The sequence below is a fragment of the Podarcis erhardii genome (genome assembly GCF_964252035.2).
Source record: "Podarcis erhardii genome assembly, chromosome: 3".
Taxonomy (NCBI): Eukaryota; Metazoa; Chordata; class Lepidosauria; order Squamata; family Lacertidae; genus Podarcis; species Podarcis erhardii.
Genome location: NC_138507.1, coordinates 53458409 through 53472937, shown reverse-complemented (window position 1 = coordinate 53472937; position 14529 = coordinate 53458409). Strand labels below are relative to the sequence as shown.

General features: G+C 38.9%; 2 protein-coding genes across 9 annotated transcripts in view; one reads left to right on the top strand and one right to left on the bottom strand.

The window, feature by feature from the left end:
• LOC309339324 (uncharacterized protein) overlaps positions 1-14529 on the bottom strand; it is a 126593-nt gene that overhangs the window by 92752 nt on the left and 19312 nt on the right. The gene's annotated exons all lie outside the window — the stretch shown is intronic.
• Positions 1-14529, top strand: part of HS3ST5 (heparan sulfate-glucosamine 3-sulfotransferase 5) — a 148400-nt gene that overhangs the window by 122928 nt on the left and 10943 nt on the right. The window lies entirely within an intron of this gene.

Below are 14529 nucleotides of genomic sequence, written 5' to 3'. Positions count from 1 at the left end.
AATTCTCACCACACATAGTAAAACCCCTGGGTGGTATTAATCTAAATTTTACTCAGAATAGACCCATAGAAGTCAATGAACATGACCAACCTAGGCCCATTAACTTCAGTGTGTCTACTCTGTGCAAAACGTAGTTGAATACCACCCCTTAGGTGACAATCATTAATCATTCCATCAGCAAAAGCATTTCAGCTTGCCAGCTGGAATGAATCCCCCCCAATTCTGGGGGTTCCTGCCATCCTCCTGAGCCAATTTGAGTGGATGCAGAGAGGGCAAGCCCCATTGCACTAGTGGAAATCCTTCCATGGGCTTTCACTAGCTGGACTCATTAGCTGAATTGCCCATTACTATTATACTATGTGATGTTTCACTGCTTTAAACCTATCCCACACTTTCATTTGAGGAGAGTAGCTTTGCACCATCACATTTAACACGTGAATCCTCCTCCACTCTTTTCAGACTAACCATGTTCAGTTTTCAGAGTGAAAATTTCCATGCATACCTCCACATCCAAGAGATGCATTGCTTGGGAAGACTTTTATTGAATCTGTTGTGATCAAAACAAATGATCTGCTATCTACTACCTTTACATTTACTGACTTTTTCAATACTAATTTTATTACAAAAGTACTCAGTTGTGAAATATGAAGTCTCTTTAAGTGCTTTTCACTGTACAATTTATATTATGCAAATGTGTTAAACATTTCAGTTAGCATTACTATTATAGCTTGACATTTGTTTTGCCTTTGAATAATGTTAGTGCTTTATCTGGAACTTCAGAGACACTTACATTGTTTGCAGCCTTTAAGCTACACAATCCAAAGTAGTTTTACATATTATGATCAAACCCATTATAAACTGGAGAATGACCTGGCGCTTGACTTCTCACTTGGATTTTTCACTGTAGGAAAAGGCAAACGTTGAACTCCTTGACACTTGCAACTGATTAACAGATGTGAGGTAGATATAAATGGCATTTCAATTGATGAATATCCAGCTAATCTACTACTGTGATCTGTATTATTGATCGATAGATTGGAAATATTTATGCTCTGCCTTTCAACAAATCATTTTCAAGGTAGCTTACGACATAGTGAAGCTATTCAGAAATCTACATGGTGCTCTTGTTGCTCTGAATGGAGGCAGAAACCAATGTTTCCTTCCCCTCCTTCTTCACTCCTGGGGCAGCTAGTAGTTAGAGTCCTTTCTCTGAATCTCCTCCTTCTATGGCTGATGGCTGGAGATGAACTAGTCTTCTCATTGCTGTATTATTTGTGGGAGAGAGGGATGGAATGCAACCTGCCCTGAGCCTAGCCAAAGGCAAAGGCAAAGACCAGAATGTATTTCCTTTAATTTCTATATAATGTGTGCCACAAACCTCACAATCCAATGCATGTTTATTCAGAAGGTATAATGTAGCCTTGTTAACAGATTTAGGTTAACAGCCAGATTTAGGGCAGTGCAGGAAATATTTGAAAAATGAATATCTTTTTTTCTCTCAGAATGATGAATGAAATATTTTAAAGGAATTTTTTAAACTAGCATTCTTGCATTAAATTCACATTGCTACAAATTCCTTAGATGCAATATGCAAAAGTATAGTGATCATAGTAGTGCTTCTGTGTTTGGTTATTAAACAAACAACACTTAAGTCTTGATGGTGGAAAAGTACTTTCAGATCTTTAGGACTTTAGGTAATAGGTCCAAGAGTGCAATCTCAGAGTCTTTCAAGCATGTTGTATAAGCTCTGTAGTGTAAGCTTTGAAACAAACTCTAGCTCCTGTTGCTTCTCACTTGACTCAGATTCTTCCATCTTCTGCAATCAAGTGAAATGAACAACAAGTGCAATTGTTGAACGGGTTTTTTCCCCCCTTTTCATGTAAACAATCAATTTTCTGAAGTCCATAAAGCTCAAGTGAAGGTTCAGAATCTGAAACTAATGATCTTTCAGACACTAGCTGCAATTACAAAAATAATTGAGCAGAGCAATCTGAAAAGCAGGGAGCCGTGGAATAGTGAATAATCTTAGTTTGCAGGGTAGATAGATAGACAGATAGTGTTGGATATCTTTTTTGTTTCAGCTGTTTTTGAAACCATTCGTTTCAGTGGGAGGAATTAGCTAAGTGTGCTTCACGCTGGTATTGTTTATGGCCCATTCCTGAGGCCTCTCAGAAGAATGGAGATACTTTGGATCCAGCAAATCGTAGGCTGCCTGACCTATCCCAGAACACTTCATTTTGGAGCCTACCACTGGCAAAAACACTGTGAACAGCCCTTTACTCTGCCATACATAAAGAGAAACAGTTGCTTCAGATGCCTTTTCTTTTTGCCCAGGCTCTCCTTGACCCTATTTGGAGCCTGCTTTATGTGTCTGAATTCACAGGATTGCTGTTTCATTTGTTTTTCTGTTCTTTTAGATGCTTCTATGGTGAAGCTTTAAGATGCTTCTATGCTGAAGCTTTATCGGTTTTAGGTTGTATTTTTGTTTTAGTGATAATATTTGTTGTACTATATGCTGCTTACAGATTTTTAAATATTAGGCAGATTATAAATGCTTTTAGATAAATACATGTATAGAATTGCACTATAGGCACTGCAATGACTGCTTTAAGCACCTTTTCCTAAGGGCCAATTCACGAAACTACGGTGGTAAGCCCTTGAAAATCCTGCAGAACATACAATGAAGCTTTTTGTATGCTACTGAAAGTGTTAATTTCTAAAATTTTGTTACAGCATACAGAAAAAGCTTTGAACTTCACAGAGTAGGACCTGCATACAACCAGCTAACTGCAGACACAGAGTCAACATTTCTAAGTTGTTTTACAGTGCTGCCCATATGTTTAGCAGTGGTGAGAACCTTCTCAAAGTACAAAGTCAATTGATTTTAAGTGGCTTTGGCCAAGTAAATGCCATGTGATTAATCCAACAGTTCGAGTTCTTCTGAACATTCACAGAACAAATGGCAAAGCCAAACTTCCTTCCTAAAAATCAGTATGTGTTAATGGTGGATAACCTGCCTGTATCCCCATGGAAAAAAACAAGCCACTCAAGTAAAATCAGTCTTCTTTTACATAGAACAAACTAGTTGAGCAGTGTTAAAAGCTGGGTATTGATTTGTGCCCAGACTGAAAGTCATGCGCTGATGTAAATGAAAATGTGTCAAGAGTCAATATTGATTTTTTTTTAAGCTAGGTTGTCCCCTGGGAAATACTGCCAGACATACTACTATGCTTGTCAGTGAGTGAAATAAGACCCTTTTCCACAAGGCTACACATGTCCAAGCATCAAATTTCCTCTTTTTACTGAAGTAAAGTGGACACAGTGCTTAGCATCAACAGCTCGTACTGTGAGAAAAGAGTTTGGTGAAAAGGAAAGGGGATAATAAAATTCTGAAGGGGATAAAGGGCTATTGAAAAATCTGGAGACACCCTATAAATACATGTGAAAAGTACATTTTTGTTTTATGGTGAGAATTAGCACCTAAAAGCTACCAGAGAACTTTATGAAGTTTTCAGGCACAAGAAAAATGTGGACTACAGTACTAAATACCTGATACCTGTTGGATAGTTGATCTTAATAACACCTGGAGAATATCTAGAGAATGGTGTGAAGAGACACGATACAGTGCTACTGCTAAAGCTTAGGAGGTTTTGCCATTTAAGCTACATCAGTGAGAAGTCTCTTGGGTAGATGTGGAATATGTGAACAAATCCTGAGTTCCCCATAGGAACTCATGATACAGTTCTTTAGCATCTACTCAGAAGTAAGTCCTGTGAAATTCGGTGGTGTTTACTACCAGATATAGGTGGATATAGGATTATGGCCTGAATCACATTGATAAATAACAACAAAGATTCAATGTGAACTCTTTTTAGATGAGTAACAGACAGCTAACAATGCACTTCTATATGTATAGTCTCTGAAATCAGTTGCATTAGCACATGGTTGTGCAACATGTGCCAAGCATGTACAAGAACTTATCCTTCTTCCAACAACATTTCCCCATAGCCCTCAGTAACGGCCTGTGCAATTTCCAAGTAAAGACTCAGAGATGTTAATAATACCTACTTTTGCTCTTCTATTCAAGAATACATTGAAAATGTATTGTTGCATGACTTAAAGTATCTATACTGTACAGTAAAAAAGTCAGATTGCTTTTTCCCTAAATAATATTTGATATTGCTGGTTTGGTGTACTCTTTCTACTCAGAAAAGCTCTTGCATCAGGGAGAATGTGGCTCCAACAAGAAAAACGAATTCTAAAATTCTTACCAGTCAATGGTTTAAAAAGGTGCACATCTCAGATGTACCAACCTATCCAGAGGTGGGTTTAGGATATCACAACCAGTTGGGTTGCACTAGGCATCAGTACTACAGAGGGCACAGGAGCAATGATGTAGAATGGAGCACAAGAGGCAGGAGGCGCCAAATTTTAGTGTCACGCAGGGAGCCATTAAAATCTGTGAGCCCAAAGCCTGCCACTGATTTATCCCTGCCACTCTGCCTTCTTTGAAATCAGCAAGGTGGGAAAGAGTACTTTGGTCGTGGCACTGTAACAAAAGGAGAAATAAGACGATCAAATAGCACTGAGAATTGGTACAGATAGAATTGGTATAAATAGTTACAACACTGACTTGCCTCTTCTTCTGCTGATATGTGCTATGTAGCCTGGGGGATAACATGGTCTATTATTGGACATGAGGTTGAAGACTGCATTGCTCTAATGGGGCAATTAACTCTAACACTCAGCAACTCTTGATCTGCAGAATTTTGTTTTAAGATTACAATGATGAGGTGAAGATTAACACTTCTGGGTGTTGCGGGACTGATGAGACATGACTTATTAATCCTCCAAGAAAAGCTTAATTGGACGCTAGAGTAACCTTGCTTCATTGTTACACACCACCAATCCCTGGGAGACTGAAGTAGTTGGGGGTATATGATAGCAAACGTTTTTGTAATTAGGCACACAAAGACTAATAATTCTCCTCTTTAGGAAAAGCATATGTCATTCTCTTTGGTTATCACCCAGAGTTTTGAATTAAATGGAAGCCAATCCTAAAAGCCATTAGGCTCTGTCAAGATCTATAAAACAGGAAGGCTCTTTGTGAGAACCAGCCCCCTTTGTTTTCAAGAGAATTCCTTCCAAGTGCTGGCCAACCAATAGCGAGGTCTATTCTAGTTAGCTAATTAACAGTCCAATTTGCTTTTAGTGTGTTGCTCGTTCTTTCATCAGGTTCTCTTGCATTTAGCCATAGAAAGGTTTTTGCAACAGAGCTGAAAACGTTTCCAAAATAGTATATTGAAAATATTTCTGCTGGGAAGAAAAGCTTCATGGGCAAGGAATCATGGGGAAATGAATTAAGTATTTGCTTTTGACATGAGAAAGCTGGAACAATCTTCTGTTAAATTCACTAAGCGACCTTCTGCCAGTGCAGACATGTTCAGTGAATACTTGGAGGGAAGGAACAAGGATCTCACCATGTTCACTCCTAACTCTGTTAAGACTTTTGAATAAACATACACTTTGGGAATGGAGGCAGCAGACATGTTCCTGATTTCCCACAACCATTTCACATTCATTGAGGGTCTACCCCCACCATTCTTGTACAACTTCATGTGACATAAAATATGTGAAATAAACTATGTCACATGAAGTGATATTGGGGATTTCAAAAAAATCAAAACCAAGCAAGCCCTTTCTGGTCTGATCTGGAGCAGAATGATGTGAGACAAAGTTTAATCTTTCTTCCCTGCCATGACCTAGGGGTTCAGGGATGGGGATTATCCCCCATTCAACAAATACTGACAATAAAAGAGCAACAATGGGAATTGGTTTTCCTTTTGCAACTTACAGTTTTAGGGTGAAACTTTTCAGTATCATGCTGATAGTAATATGCAGTAAGGCCTTTAGTGTTCTGAAGAGTTAGACTAATAAAATTTTATTTTATTTTTTATAATATTTTTATTAAGTTTATAAAGTACAGAAAAAAGAAATAAAGGCATAGATAGAAAAATACAATAGAGAGATTACAAATTTCCATAATCCTTTTTTCCATCTATTGGACTTCCCCACATCCTCCAAACCCTGCATTCTCTGTAATACAAAGTATCAGCAATTTGTTAACTTATTTCCAGACTTATTGTATCTTTCATTTTATCATGTTTCCTAATTTCAAAACTGTTGTAATCCAAATCTTATATGTTTTAACTTAAACATAATAAAGTTATTTCATTATTCCACCTTTAACTTCTTGTACCTTAATTTCCATTTCATTAGTTTACCAATGCTGAAGCAAGAATTTCTAAAAAGAGCATTTTTTAACATTCATACAACTTGTAATGTTTTTTCAAATAGTCTTTGAATTTTTTCCAATCCTCCTCGATTGTTTCTTCTCCCAAGTCTCGGATTCTGCCAGTCATTTCAGCCAGTTCCATATAGTCCATCAACTGCGTCTGCCATTCCTCCAGCGTGGGTAAATCTTGTGTCTTCCAATGCTTAGCAATCAGGATCCTTGCTGCTGTGGTAGCATACATAAAAAAAGTTCTGTCTTTCTTAAGTACTCTCTGGTCCACAATGCCCAGAAGAAAGGCCTCCGGTTTCTTAGGTAAGGTATATCTAAGTACCTTTTTTAGTTCATTATGAATCATCTCCCAAAAGGCCTTCACTTTCGGGCAAGTCCACCAGAGGTGAAAGAATGTCCCTTCCGCCTCTTTACATTTCCAACATTTGTTATCAGACAGGTGATATATCTTAGCAAGTTTGACTGGGGTCATGTACCACCGGTATATCATTTTCATAATATTTTCCTTCAAGGCACTACATGCCGTAAATTTCATTCCGGTGTTCCATAACCTTTCCCAGTCTTCAAACATAATGTTGTACCCCAAGTCCTGTGCCCATTTTATCATGGCGGATTTGACTGTCTCGTCCTGTGTATTCCATTTAAGCAGCAAATTATACATTCTCGAAAGTAATTTATTTTTTGGCTCTAACAGTTCTGTCTCTAGTTTCGATTTTTCCACCTGGAATCCAACCTTTTTATCCACTTTAAAAACCTCCTGGATTTGAGCATAATGCAACCAATCTCGCACCTTGTTTTTCAATTTTTCCAGGCTCAGCAGCCTCCAATTGTCTCCAATTTTTTCAATTATTTCCCAATATTTAGGCCAGTAGGCTTCCATGTTAAGTCTCTTACGTGCCTTGGCCTCCACCGGTGAGAGCCACCTCGGAGTCTTACTCTCCAATAAGTCCTTATATTTTGTCCAGACCATCAAAATTGCTCTTCTGACAATATGGTTTTTAAACAATTTGTGAACTTTAACCTTGTCATACCACAAATATGCATGCCACCCAAAAGCATTGTCAAACCCTTCCAGATCTAGGACATCATAGACTAATAAAATTTTAGAGTTGAAAGGAACCTCAAGTGTCATCCAGTCCAAATCCTTCAATGTAGGAATCTCAACACACAGTCCTCCATCCAATTTGAAACCATACCATACCCTACATTTGCAAAACTAAACAGGTTCTGGTAGAGTTGTTAAGAGGATAAATGCAGTTGCGTGACCAGGCAGCAACCGCCCTGGCCCCCAAATACAATTGTAATTATTTCTCAATTGAAATAAGACTTTTCACTGTAGAGAGTGTGTTTTTACAATTGCTTTTCTATTTATTCTCGAACATCACTGTGAGCTAAGAGAGACTGAGAGGCTGTGAGTTATTCAAGATCACCCAGTGACATTAAAGCTAAGAAAGGTTTCAATCCAGGGTCATTTGTATCCCAACTCAGCATTCTGCTCACCATACCACCCTGACTCACAATCAATTTGATCAACTATATGAAGCATTTTATACAATACAGAAATTGTTGGCAGCTTTCCTTAAAGTTGTTTTCAGCTATAGCATTGGAGAGACTTGTATTTATCCATGTCCTTTACTGCAAGGGAAACGAGAAATTATAATGATGGGATCATTAAAGATTTTAGAATAGTGAAGAGCTTGTGAAATAACTTAGCATGCTCATTAGGGACTTGGAGCAATCGTTTGAGAAGAAAAAGCCTTCCTACTATATTTATTTACTCTGCTATGCAAAGGATGTTTTGAGTCAATTGGGATAATCATTGTCAGAATTTTATGTGATTACAAAGCAAACTAATAAGCCATGCCTGTAAAATTATGTCACTCATATCTAAATATCAACAGGAAAAGTACTTCCATATGTAGATGCAGAGTTTCCAAATGTAGATGTTCAGTGTGATGCAAACAGCATGCATTATATCTGTCACTGATTTTAGCACTGATGCTAGCTGATGGTCCCAATTCAAGATGAATTGCATTTAACAGGGCAGTTCTTTGCATGACTTTTCAGGAGTCTTCCTTTAGTTCAAGTGAGTTACTCTTAGGTAAGGACAAATAGGGTTGTTGCCCAAATCCCACTGAAATCAATGGAACCATTTGCCACAACTCGTTTAAAACCATGGATTCTAGTGGGACTTAAGTCCAACTACTTTATCTGCATGGGGGCTAGCGTCTTGCATGAAGCTTGACTACTTGCGGCATTAAAGTAAAAGAAAACTCACTTTTTTTAGTGGATAATGCTTATTTTTAATGGCTAAATTTGTGAGTTTCAAATGTAGGGCACAGGAAACTGTGTAGGGAAGACACACAGTAGACAAATAAGTTTCCAGACTGTCACTATTTTCAAGTGGGATTTGGTCACATACTGGCAAATTCAGCTTGCACAGTTATAGTTGATTGGAAGGCCTTGTGCAACAAACCTCCTTCCCCAAAAGATTCCCGAGTCCAGTGCCACTTGCTTTGATGCAACATAGTCTAGCATCCCTGTAAACAAAATGGATACTCATTAAATTGCCAGCATCGTCTAATCTCCCTGAAAACAGTAAAGATGAATACTCAATAAACAGGTAGTCTGGAAGTGACATTGGTTGTGAATGGTAGCTCCAAAGATTTGCTTGCACAAGGATGTCCTTAATTTTCACTGAACCCTTCTAACTGCAGTCACCAGCATTACATCCCAAATCATTCCCGAGAATCCTATAAGAAGGCAACAGGCTGCAGCATGAGGGTGGGAAGAAATTCCTGTCCTGCCAGCAGGCCTCCACACATGGTTCTATGGATCAAACCCATTCTGGGGTCCTCTTGTCATATCTTAGCCATAACCAAGCAGGCACAGTCTGTAGAAAAGACAAGCCCCTACGATAGGACCCAACAGTTTAAAAATGACCTAGAGTACTAAGGACATTGGAAATGTAAGTTATGTTGACTTTGACTGTGCTATTCTGTAAGGTAGTTTGGGCAGTGGGGTATGGGGAGAGACAGAGAGAGAGAGAATGAATTACACTCTCACTGCGAATTTCAATCAGATCTGTCATCATACACTGAAAACAGCTATTCCGGTTGGGCTCAGTTCAGTGCATTCCTAGTCCCAGTTGAGGATTCAGTGCAATCAGCTGCAGTAGCTGGCAGGGAGAGGCAGTTGTGGTCAATTCTTCTTGGCAGTGAGACAGCAGTCTTATCCCCAAGGAGAGGAAGGAAATTGGAGTTGAATGATTTGGGGCTGCCCAGGCAGATATGCAACCTATACACAGAAGAGCAATATGCAGGAGGAAGTCATTCAGCTATCTCAAATTCCTTTAACTTCACACTGATACAGGCAGCACGAAAGCAACAAGCATATAGGAAACCTATAGGAACACATATTAAAGTAGCATATCATGTGCACACTGGAATTCAAATACTGAATAAGTCCACTTGTCCATATTTTGGTCTAAAAAATGAGTGTGGAGTGACCTCTCTTTGCTGAAAGCTGGCTCAATTGCATTATCATCTGTTTGTTCAAAGGCTAAGCTTAACAGCTGTTCTCCTTATGTAATTTTTACATCCAACCCTGTACACAGAAAAGGAACAATGGCAATTTCACTGTGGCCAACCTTTTTGTAAGTGCTTTACTGCAACGTTAAAACTAAGAGATGCACAAAAGTGCAAGCGATTTAACAATTAAGTTTATATATCAAATGCTGCTGGGCAAAACATTTTAGTCACTGGCATTCTCATAATGGTAAAAGCTCACTAATTCAGAATGCCTGCATTCAGATCCTTCTTGGTTTGTGCTGAAAGCATTAATGAATTAATTGGTCCCATTATTAGTTAAACATGGTACAGGTTTTAAAGTACACATTTTAACTAGATCTTAATTGGCACTCTGCTAAAAAGGACAGCTCCAGTCAGTAATGCAACAAGGCTGAAAATATGCATCTCCTGACTTAAACAATGAACTCAAGATTCTCCTGCCCCCAATAAATTGTGTAACTCAATTAAAGGTAGCTTAACCATGAAATATCATTTGTTTACAGTAATTTAGTATTTCTTTAAATTCATTTAAAGCAAGAAAATGAAATGCTATGAACTGTAATTAGCAGGCTGTGCTATTTCTCAAGTTTTTATTATCTGATTATAGATAACAGATTGTGATCAAGAGGGATTAGACCCAGATTGTCTAGGCATGCACCTATATTATTCCGTGTAATTTCTTCTCAGGAGCTGTTAGCATGAAATTTCCACTACTACTTAAACTTTGCTGAGTTTACACATTTGGAGATTTGATGTGATGGCAGGGATTGCTAAAAGAGAAACTGCTGCTGGTATATGTACAGTGAGTGATATCCAGTGCTAGTCATACACAGAGTAAGTCCACTGAAATCAATATACCTCAGTCAATGCTCTCCATTACTGTAAAATTAAGACAATGGGCAGGGCTGGATTAACCATTAAGCAAAATAAGCATGTGCTCAGGGCATCAAAGGAAAGAGGGCACCACAGAAATGTTCCGTCACCTGGATTTTAACATTAAAGGTCACAAATTGTTCAGCTGAGCATTAATTTTCGCAGTTGAAGGGTATATGAAAAACCCCAACAGAACAAGTGTGCAACAAGGCAGGCTAGCCTGGATACCTTATCTCCACTAAATATAGAAGGAGATGTGCTATGTAAGATTAGCTTTGAGGATCTGAACAAAGACTTTGCAATTACAAAATGTTGGATAAAATTTGTCCAATGAAGTATACAAATATAAACATTATTTACCAACTTACTGTAGGTTTTGTTTTGCTTCAAAAAACAAAATTTTATTTACAGTTTATTATTGTTTCTATTAGTTATATATGAGGGCACCAAAATCTTTTACTTAGGGCTTCAAAAGGTCTTAATCTGGCCCTGACACTGGAGAATATGGTTTTCACTTTTGAAGTTTGTAGCCCTTGTCCTACCTGCTTATATGATAATGATAATTAAATGTGTGTTGTGCCAGTGTGAGCTCCAGTGCATGAACTTTGAACCACTTCCACCAAGCTGGACTTGTGTGTCAGACTGTGTGCATTCTCACTAGCCAATGTAATAATGTTGAGGAAAGCATGAAAAGAAGAGAGTTGAGGTCAGAAGAACATGGGTACTGTGAATTGAACAACTGTGCATAACATCCTGCACCACAGATCGGCATGAGTGTGGGAGGAACCCTAGGTAATTGATAGAGCAGAATGCATTGAAAAGAGAAGGTGATAGGTTCAATTCTTGACATTTTCAGTTAAGATGGCCATATGTAGTTGTTGTTGTTAATTGCTTTTCACCTTAGTCTCGAGGTGATTAACAAACATAGTAGCAGGGGATGTAAAAGACCTCTGCCTTAGAGCCTAAACAGCCACTGTCAATTAGAGCAGATAATACTTGATTATATGAACAAATAGCAGGAACTTTAGAAGCCGCCTTAAATATAGTGAGAGCAGTGATCTATATAGTGCAGAACTGTCTACAGTGATTGACAGCAACTTTCTAGGATTTCAGACAGGGGTCTTTTGCAGTCCTACCTAGAAGTGATGGAGATTGAACCTGAGAGCTTTTGCATGCAAAGCAGATGCTCTAGCACTGAGCTACATCCCTGCTCCTACTCTGATTTGCTATAAGGCAGCTTCCTTCATTTTGCTTTGTTGGCTCCCAATGTATGTTTTGAGCTAATTGGTCCAGGGTCAACCCACAGATCATGCTATTCATGGTCACTTTCAATATTTCCCACCCCAAACCATCTGTTTCTACTCTTGTTAATGACTTTAGATTGGGATGTGCCAGAGACAAGAATAGGAACTAATGTCTCACATCTGACATTTGTTGAGGAGTAAACAAATCACTTCAGTTGTCAGCTGCGAACTGGGTTGGATCTCTCTTGAAACAAATGCCAGCATCTTCATGTGCAAAATAAAAGGCTTTTTTGATCTCCAGAGGCCTTTTGGTAGCCAGCACTTACTTCAGTGTCAGTGACCAGGCAGAGCAAAGGGCAGAAGGATGAGACAAGCGCAGCAAGGGACTAACAGGAGAGGAAGTCAACCAGAAAAAAACAGGATTTTCTCAGGCATATATTTTATTTATTGGGAGAGAACTGACTAGGTGGTTCTTTCATATTTCTCAAGGTGAGGTAATTGAGAAGCAGGGCCATGCACAAACTGCTGGGACACTCCTAATGGAACTGCATTGGAATTACTTTCAAGGAGATTGTCTTAAACTGTTTGATAGCTGAAACTACTCTGGAATTGGTAGAACAGCGTATAATTCACTGGGGCTCTAATGACAATTTTATGATGTGGTGTTGGGGGGAGCAAAAACCTTTTATCCCCTTCTTTAGAAGAAAAGGCAGTATTTCTTATATAAACATATACTTACATATTCCACTGAAATGGCAGGATTAAAAGAATAATTAGAATTCTGGGTCACAGTGGTATTCTGTTCACATCTCAGCCCTTAACAATCTGTTAAATGAGAGAGCTTAACAGAGGCAGGATTAACTGACTTTCTTTTAAGTTTGGTAATTGCAAATGCAAAATGAACATCATTCTGCCGACATGGTGCCAGAGGACAGCTCAAGCTGACGAAAGAGTGGTGAGCTATGATAAATAATGTATGCCCAATATCAAAAGCTGAATGAGATACAGAAATGGAGAACCCATTTCAAAATTTGGAATTTGCTCAAAGCATTTCCTGCAGTGATTCTCAAGAGGATGAGCACAGATCAGTAATAAGCTCTATAGCTGTGTATAATTTATAAACTTACACCCTTTTTATTCACAACAATTCTTATGTTATGCTTAAAGAAGGAAACAAAGAGAGAAAACAGTAAGAGCCACTTGATAAATCTAAATGAGATGGTTTTCTTTTCACTTCGACTTTTGCACTATAGGGTGTCGGTTCTGTCTAGAACCCCCATACATTCCAAATGTTAAAGCCAACAAATGGACAGGAGAAAAGAACACTTCATTCTTATGTGACTGGTTTTTCTAGAGCTTTTTTTTTTTAAAAAAAAAGAAGAGCTATCCTGTATATTTCTAACAAGTGATATTTAAGTGATTCCTGTAAAAGGATTGTCTACTGCTATATTTGCATAATAAGACTGTTCCATGATCATCCCATGACATCACAGCAGCTCAGGCTATGTTGGATGATGCAACAAACCATTTGATAAAATGAAGCCAGAGGGATTTTTGCTAATAGATATTGCTAGGGAGCTGTCAACGGCTGTGGGGTGCACAACTCAGGTCTTACTGCTTCTTTCCGGTTCCTGTGATTTATTTGGCAAATTGGCAGAACCACTTTTTCTTCTGCTTCAATTTCACATCTTATCCCTATCTAGTCAACCACCTAAGGCTATCCGTCTCCCTAGAGGTACCTGCTTGAAAAGCCAGCAGACTAAAACTGCCATCCAATAACATCACGGTTTGCAGCTCCAAGACAGAATACCAAGCATTTCAAATTATTCATAAGCATGAGGAATAGAGTCCTTGCACTTGCTTGCTTGCTTGCAGTCCCTGCTGCTGACTGTGCTACTCACGAACCTGCCCCCTGGACTTTGTGACCCTCCTGCTCCTAAATGTGAACCTTTGGATCCCAACTGTCATCTTCTCCCTCTTCTTGCCTATCATCCTGCTACCCTGATAGCTCAGAGACTCTTCAGATTGATGTAGAGGATCTTGACTTCCTCAGATAGCCACAGTATTAGCAGGCAGTTATTTATGGAATAGTTTTAAGGACATAAACATATTTTGAACAGTACAAAACTTCTTAGTTCATTTAAAATAGATGCTGTGGAGAGAGAAAATTGCACAATCAAATACCAGTTTCTGAAAAGGGAGTGTAAGAGTCCCAACAACTTGTCGAAGAGCCAGACCATGAAAGCAGGTGGGAAGTGGGAAGGCAACATTAGTTGATGAAGAATGGTCCAGGAAATTTTCAGCACAGCAATAGAGGTTTGTGGGGTGGACCAGGCAAAGCAACATTGCTGACCTGCCTTCCAAACCTCAAACATTGCTGTCAGTTCCTGAGGAGAGTGGTGAGGTGCCGGGAGTTCAGCACAGTACAGCTGTGGTGGCAGGAGTGTCTGACTGGCTCTGCAGCCATGCTCCTTTTGCTCTCAGGAACAGACAGTGATGCTCAGTGTTCAGAATGCAGGTGAGCGATGCCCTTCCTCCC